This window comes from Synchiropus splendidus, chromosome 12 (genome assembly GCF_027744825.2).
Source record: "Synchiropus splendidus isolate RoL2022-P1 chromosome 12, RoL_Sspl_1.0, whole genome shotgun sequence".
Lineage (NCBI taxonomy): Eukaryota > Metazoa > Chordata > Actinopteri > Syngnathiformes > Callionymidae > Synchiropus > Synchiropus splendidus.
In genome coordinates, this window is record NC_071345.1 from 238,669 (window position 1) to 247,297 (window position 8,629).

The window sequence follows — 8,629 nt, forward strand, 5'->3', positions numbered from 1 at the left end:
ATCGGCCTCGCTGGGACGGGGAAGTGGAGCAGCTGGAGCCACCTGGACTGGAGCTGCTGACCTTGGGCTTCAGGAGTCCTCCAGGGCCTGGACTCTGGTGCAGTGACAAGTCTTCATCAGTACCATCATCACCATCATCATCATCATCAGCGACTTGCAAACATTGAGTCTGAACTACTTTCTCTTTATGATTCAAAGAGCCACACCCGGAGATGGTGACTCAAAAAGTCCCTGAGTCATTTCCACATCCTGTCATGCAACTTGGATGCGTGTGACTCATCTTCCCTCGAGTCCAACCCACTTCCTGCACAGCAACATTAGCCAGAGAGACTCGCGGCTCAGTTGGATTCCACTTCCTGTCTCGCACTGTTCAGACAGGAAGTTGTCTGTTCAACATGGTCAACCATGAATTCCGTCTGTGTTTGGATGATGGTGACTCATCAGTCAAAGGCGTTTCCTCCGCGAGTCTTCCGGTGTGATTCTCCTGATCCACAACACAGGCCAGCAGTCAAAACCTTGTCTGTCTGGCTGCATGGGTCTCACCCCGGGTGAAGGACGCGTCCCACACGACACGTGAAAACTCACTCATGTCACTACTTTGAGGAATCAGGCCGCTCATCGTCCATTGTCGCGCGGCAACATTCCTCATCTTCCTCCTCGGCAACCAGGATTTAGAGAAGCGGCCAGATTGAGTTGGATCCAGCTTTGGCGCCTCTCGGGGGGGGGGACAACAGGTTCATGGGTCAGTACCAGCACTGTCCAGATTTTACGATTTACTTTCTATGCTTTGGTTTTCATTCATTTGTTGTCATTTTTCTTCATTCATGATTCAATATTGAAACTCTGAATAAGGAAAAGTGAACTATCTGAATATTAGCCATCAAAAAAGTTGCCAATATATGGATATATAAATGAAACTGGATTTTTTTTTTAGTTTGGTGATTTTTGTGGTTCACCAAAAATGAAATAAAAACCAAATTATGAATGAAGAGGATTGATAGCACGGTCATCTTTCCAGAGAGACATTGCTGTACGACAGAAACGTGCAGCTGGAAAAATATAGATAAACACTATAATAAATTGACAGGACTAAACAAGTTGACAGTAAAAATGGGGAAAAAAATGGGAAAAAATGCATCATGCTTCATAATGCTGCACCTTTGAAATATTAATATGAAGCATGACTTCAATGTCTCTCGACCATTTTCGTTCTTTACAGTGAAGGTCCATTCATTTGCATGTGTGCGCTTCAGATCCTTCATTCCTCCTCCGCACAGTCCCGCCATCAGAGGTCATGATGTGTCGCTGGGGATTGAACCTTCCAACCACCCCAGCGCTTCCTCAGCACATTTACAGAGCTGGAAGTCCAAATTTATCGTGGGCCCGGCTGAAGCCGCCTGTTGGGAGCGCAGTGGTTTTGCTGCCTCGATGATTAGAGCTTGGAAAAGACGGCCGCAGGTTCTGGAGCCGAAATAGCCGCGGGCTGATTCGGGCCGACCAGCATGTTGGGCTATTCCTGACGCCTGTCCACAGATAAACCCGTCCATAAATATGGGGCCTTGTCTCCCATAACGTGCCTCGCTGGCTGACCTGGGAGGTGACTCCTCAGACGGAGGGCCTGTCCCGAGTCTCACCCCGACACTGGCTTCATCGCTTGAAGTGGTCCCTTCAAACTGAGGCTCCGGAGCTGACCTGAACCCCGCTGTAGTGCGACTAACAGGGACGACTCTTGTGCTGCTTTACTTTCTCGTCGTGTCACACCTTAGTGACCTAAAGGGTCAAGCGTGTCCGACAACAACACATCATGAGAACTATGTCTTCTAGCACAGTAACTGGGCTGAGCTAGCATGTAGCCAGCAGCTGGTCTAAGCTAGCATGTAGCCAGTAGCTGGACTGGTTAGGGTTAGGGTTAGCCAGTAGCTGAACTGAGCTAGCATGTAGTCAGCAGCTGGGCTGAGCTAGCATGTAGCCAGCAGCTGGTCTAAGCTAGCATGTAGCCAGCAGCTGGACTGGTTTGGGTTAGGGTTAGCCAGTAGCTGAACTGAGCTAGCATGTAGTCAGCAGCTGGGCTGAGCTAGCATGTAGCCAGCAGCTGGTCTAAGCTAGCATGTAGCCAGCAGCTGGACTGGTTTGGGTTAGGGTTAGCCAGTAGCTGAACTGAGCTAGCATGTAGTCAGCAGCTGGGCTGAGCTAGCATGTAGCCAGCAGCTGGGCTGAGCTAGCATGTAGCTGGTAGCTGGACCATCAGCACCATCACTGTCTCCACAGCTCAGTAGAACAGTGTGAAGCGGCTCCTCGCTGCCTGTCAGCTGCCACTGCTCTTCCTCTACGCTCAGAGGAAGCAGAAGGACTGGAGAGCTCACGGCGCCACCCCTGGTCAGGAGGGGAAGGACTCAGTAATTTGCTATCAAAGGCACTAGATGGAGGACCTGAGACACTCGGACTTGGTGCCTTAATCGAGCTCCTGCCTCAGTCAGTCGACGCTCTGCACGGGAGCCCGGACACTGTCGCTCAGAGCTCCAGCTGCTGTCACAAACGACACGGTCAGATTGGCGGGGAAAACCTCCCACTTTGTGAGGCGAATGATTCCAGCTTGGCTCTGCTGCACTCGGAGCCTGAATCGAGCAGGAGTCACAGACGTCTCCTCCCATCATTCTCAAGATGTGTCTCCTGAATTGAAGACGAGCAGACGCAGGGCTGCAGGTTATTACTCCGCCACAAAGGTCACATGATGCGTGTAACGCCACGCAGATCTCCGCCGTGGAATGGGAGCAGAAGAACTCTGAGCATGTGCTCCCCGATTCCTGCAACCAACAGTGTGACTCTGGTGTGGTCACTAGCGCCTCGCGGCTTGCTAAGCTAAGCTAGGCTAAGCTAAGACAGGCTCGTCAGCGCGAGCAACAAGCCTGACTCTCTCATGTCATGTTTGTGTTGACCACTGGGGGCACTGCGCCTTCATTTTAGCGTTAGCACACATATCATTCGCCGGATCAGTGGATGAACATCACGTCATCCTCATAACTACAACGCTCACTTTCACTTTTCTGTCCTTCAGAGAGAGACAAATATGGTGAGATTATGAACTGCTCCAACGGCGCCCTCTGGTGACAGGATGCTGGTATAGCGAGGGGGTGAGGGGGAGCAGCAGCGAAGGATGGCGGGACTTTGGTGTGACTCCAGACTCTTTTGTACACGCTTGGCTTTTCAAACTTGATCAAGACATCAGAAGAAGACAAGACAAAGACAAGACATCAGGACAATGAAAGAGGACAGTGAAGGCTGCAGGCTCCAAGGAGGTCAAAGGTGACAAGCCTGTTTTGTCGTCCTCTGCCTTCCAGGAAGAACAGAACCAGAAAGAGGCGACCGCTCGGAGGCTCCTGCGCAGAAGCGCCACACCTCAACAGCGTGCTGAACAAACAAGACGCGCGCCGCCGACACTGACGCTCCAGTCCGCTGCTCCCCCAGTTTGGATGGAATGCCGATGCAACCTTCCAGAGTCTCGGGCTCTGTGCAACTTGGGTTTGAGCCTTCAGGTTTCAAACCAGAAGGTTGCAGGAGGAACTCAGGGCTTCCTCTTCCCCGGTTCTCTATAAAGTCTGTTCCTGCTGTCATTCATCACATCTGGAGATCTTGCCTCAGTGAGGACACGGGATCTTCTGTCTGACGCAGCTGTCACTCACATCCAGCTCATGGCTTTGCTGTTGCGCTGACATCTCGTGAGTCGCTGGGGCCAACTCCATCTTCATGATCCTGTTTGTTTCCATCAGGAGGTGGACGCTTTCCTCTGACTCATTGGCAGCCGCTCGCTGACTGGGGTTGGAGGGCGTGTCCCATCGCCGCGGGGCTGGTGCCCAGGGATCTGGAGAAGGTGGGACCACCAGTCCGCGCTGAAGCTCCTGTTCACGTGTGAGGTCACGACTGGCCTGCTTCTCGTGAGCCTAGCCAGAGCTTCAGGACTCGTCTGTTTTGTGGTCTGGGATTGGAATAGTTTCAGTTGTCCAAGCTGGTATTGATGGTTTTTATTGAGTTTTCTTATTTGCTAGTCACTTTGGACTCAGCATTTGTTCCAGCTTGGAATTTTCTCTCAGCTTCTGTTTTGAATATAATGTTGTTGCTGATGTTTGAATGCTTTAGCGCTGCTGAACTTCAGCTAGCTCGTTGGTGCAAACGTCACTAGCTCATGTGGATGTGGCGGCTACAGTGCGATGTGCGCCACCCTGGGGTGAATAAGATGAAACGATCACTGTCCCTGTGTTAAAGCCTTTCTGTCGTCAACATTGTTGTATTGAGGAAAAATGTTGGACCACATGTTGGATGCCTCCTAAACGTGTGCGTGTGCACGATACTCTTCACGCGCCTACAGTCATTTGTGTACGCTGGTAAATACAGTCACTCTATCCCCTCTTCTATTATTATCCCTGACTGAAACGGACTAAAATGTTTTGGTGGACTCAAACAAAAACTCTTAGCAGTAAACGTGACTCAAGCCTGACTAAAACCAATAACTCTTTCCATCCAAAAGGCTGCTCACTCTGCAGTGGTCAGTGGCTGCCACAGGAGTTTGGTGGACGGGCTCGCACCCACGTGTTTGCTCGGTTGCCACGGTTACTCCGCTCGGCAGGGGATTCCCTGGGCGCGGCGGCGGACAGAAACCGCCGGCACGTGACGGTTCACAGGCCTTTGATCCACTCAGACACGTGGATTAGGAGCACGGCGATGAATCCACGTGTCATCCTGCACATCTCTGTGGCCTGGGAGCCTGGTTCCTCCCCCCCGATCCCGTGGACTTGTTTCTCTTTGCTGGACTTGCTGCGCGCTCACGGACGCTTGTTCATCCATTCGACTGTTTCTGTTTGTGGAGAGTGTTTTGGAGTTGTCTTTGTTTTTCCCGCCTCCTCCGTTAGTCGTCATGTCATAGTAGTCTTCCTGCTTGTATTTCTGAGATGCTCCTCCGAGATCAGATCAAAGTTGTGGGACTCCACGCTCAGTCTCCTCCCTGCTGCTCACCCATGTTCTGGAGCTGTGTGTTTCACCCACCCACTGCCAGAGTCCAGCCAACGCACAGCGGTACCCTTCAAAATAAAAGTCCACCAGACAAAATCCAATGAGCCTAGTGCAGAAACATCTACAAGTACAACATACATTTTGAGGAACTTCACTCTGCGCTGAACCAGGAGAGAGAGAGGGAGCGAGCGAGAGACTGACCCGTCCACAGTCTGTGAAGACTCCAAGAGTGACCTGAATAACTGCAGCAGAGATGTGCAGGGACCAAGAGATGTGCAGGGCCGAGCTCAGTGGACGCTTTCCTGGACATCCTGCTGTGGAAAAACACATCACCAGCCGCTAATAATGTGAAAATCCGCCAAGCGCTGCAGAGCCACCATTAAAAGCAGCAGCTGGCATCGAGTGGAAAAGTGGTAAACGCCTGGAGATGACTTGGACCTTGTTGTGTGAAGAGACACACGTGGACGTGAAAGGGTCTCCACGTGATGTTCTTGCCGCCCGACCACTGAAACACCCAGGTCTGCAGGAGACCACGTGCTCCCCTCAGAGGACTCCACCGTCCCAGCTGCGTCTGACATGGAGAGCGACGTCGTCCGACTGCAGTCGGGAAATGTTTGTCAACGTCAGCTCAGTGGAAGATCTACGTAGCATCAGGCCCAGACTCGTGTTGGACTGAGTCACGTCAGCTGGACCCAGCCTGAAACCTGCAACCGCCACAGACCTGCAGCAGGTGGCGCTCTGGCGTCAGCCCTCCTGACCTCCAGCTGACCCCTGGCCATTCTCACTGTCAAACGTGAGTCGCAGGCCGCAGGTGAGAGTCAGACTAGGCTGCATCTCTGACTCGGACCCTCTTTATCACCATGATTTCCTGGTGAGCAAGTGACGCTGTCGGTGACCAGCTGCATTGTGTGATGAGCAAACGCCTTTCACGACATCGTTGTTATGTTTATTTCGATTTGTCTCTGTGTACTTGGTGCCTGTGTGGGTTTCCTTCAGTGTTCCATGGTTCCAGGATGCTGAAGTCACTGACCTTCTCCCTTGACAGTGGGCATTTGTCTTTGTCTTGGCGGCGCGTCTTTTTTGTTGTTATCATTTGTATTTCTCTCATTGTAAAACAGTTTTTTTTGGAAGATATTTGTGTTTGCTTCAATTCTGATTTTCAGCCTTTCAAAACACTATTCCTCATATTTGAACAAACGTATTGTCTTTTGGTTGAAAGACTCTATTGGTTGATGTATAGCGTTTGGCCTCTGATTTACTACTTTGTGCTCTGTTTTTCCTGCTTCTTTCCCTCTCAAACGGTGCCACTTTCCGGCGTGGCTGCAGCTTCAGCTCCAGTGTGTCTCCCTGCAGCTCCATCCTGCTCAGGTTTGAAAGTGCTCCTCGACCCGCTGGAGTGGAGCCACTCAAGGCTTTGGCTCCTGCTCCGGGGCCACATGGGGCTGGAGCCGAGATGTGAACCCTCACGTGCTGGGAAACTGCCCCTGGATCCTCCTACGTGGATGTCAGCCTTTTTCTTTTAATGATTCCCTTTGACACTTGAGGAAAACCAACTTTTCCAAAAGCTGAAATCCTCCCAACAGACTGCTATGGATGGAGAGAAGCGGCCGGTGGACCACTGGCCCAGGATCCTCTCAGCCACCGACAAGCCCAGCCTCTGATATCCTCGGGCCGCTGCAGTGGTCAGTGGTGGCATGTCTGGAGGCGCCGCCCCGCCTGCACTCTCTTCTTCACCCTCCTTTACCACTATACCATCAGCAAACATCAGCGTCCATGTTCCACCTGTGCTGTGTGCGTCCGTCACCGTGGCAACCAGCAGTAACCTTCTCTGTCGTGACTGGACAACAAGAAACACAGGAGCTGTGAAAGTGAGCGAGAGGCTCCAGTGAACGCGGCGTCCTGCTGTGACTCCTGTCGTTAAATCCCCGTCTGTGACTCTCGTCTGGCTCCACACTGACCAGTCGTCAACCTCCACCACACCACTCCAACTAACAGGCTTCACTGTCCTGCGTCACAATCCGAGCCCAGGTCAAACCAAAAATGGGAATTTGAGGTGTCAAACAAATAATCATGATCATTTATACAGTGAAACACAAAATGTCGTGTGACTCATCGAATTAATACAATAAAATAATCACATAAATGTTTCAGATGTATCGTTCATTTATTAGGGTGAGGATCACTCCCTTTCAAGCAAGGCATATTTCAGCGTCATTTGAATTCAGATGACACCCATTAATATTCATTCAGCATGTGACATTTTGGTTTATTATATTTTACAGTTATAGATTTTTATTACAATATTTACAATTCACTGTAAATATTGTTTGGCTGATTTTAAAAATGTATTTTTACAAATGTATATATTTATTTTTCAATTATTATTTTCCATATTTAACATACGGACAAATTTGTTTCAGGAATCCTTGCACTTCATGCGTCTATTGGGTTGTTCGTTTCCCATCCAAACAAGCCCGCCGTCACTCACTCATCCTCACCCTCTGTGACCCCCTCATGCGGGTCCTGTGCTGCAGACTGAACTTGGCCCGCAGCTCGTGAGTCGCACCGCAGCGGTTCGTTTCTCAGGCCGCGCGATGACGCGTCTACAGTGGAGCTTCACCGCCCTCTAGCGGCAGAGAGGAGAGTCCACGCCTGAAGGGACCTGGCGAGTCAGTTGTGAGTCAAACACATGAGATCAGATGGTCATTTGGGAGAGAATTGTGGTCGAATTCTTTGAAATATTGCAATTGTTTTTTTGTTTTTTTTTTTCACTTCAAAGTGCAATGTTCCCCCAAAGAAATCGAGGTCGTGTGATCGAGATTTTTTTCTTTCATTTTTATAAGCAATTGATGGTAAATGGACACACAAGTGAAAATAAGCAATTCTGTTCTGTTAGATAAATCCACGCGTTGTTGTATAATTCTTTAGAATGATACATCCAAGTAAAACAGGAGTAAATGACTCGAGAACAGGCCAGAGAAAGTAACACAGCTGAAGGCCGTCACCAGAGGCTGCTGTTCCTCGCCTCACCATCAGGATCCTCACCTGGCTGCTCAGCTGCTCCCAAGACAGTGGAGTGACTCTTCATGAAAGCCATTGTCGGGTTTCATTCAGTGACACGACATCCTTATTTTGCTCTCAGAAATGGTTTTCATCGACTCTTTACATTCAAACGACTCCTCTTGAATTCCACTTTCCCTCCTTTTCCCAAAGCATTTGTGCTTTATTTTGATCTCGTTGTGCACTCGAAGGAAGGAGCCACAGAAGAGCCGGTCGTAAACATTTGATACATGGTTGATCGAGGCCTGCGTCTGGCTCACTCTCTGGAACGCCTTCACTTGCACGGACGAAACACAGAAGCTGGAGTGAAGGAGGAACAGAGGAGAAGCCGCGGCTCAGGCTCCGCCTCTGGTGCGTACAGCGGCGGCCTCACTCTTCTGCCTCTGAGACTCTTCTGTCTGCGGTGGTCAGCACCCGCGGAGAGGAGGTCGTCTGCTTGTTGGCTGCTCAATAACATTCACTAACAAGAGGGTCATGCTTGGAAGAACCAAGAGACTGGGACGAGAGCTGCTCATACACAGCCACCTGGCAGAGAGTCCCAGTCCTGCCATCCATCATGAAGACG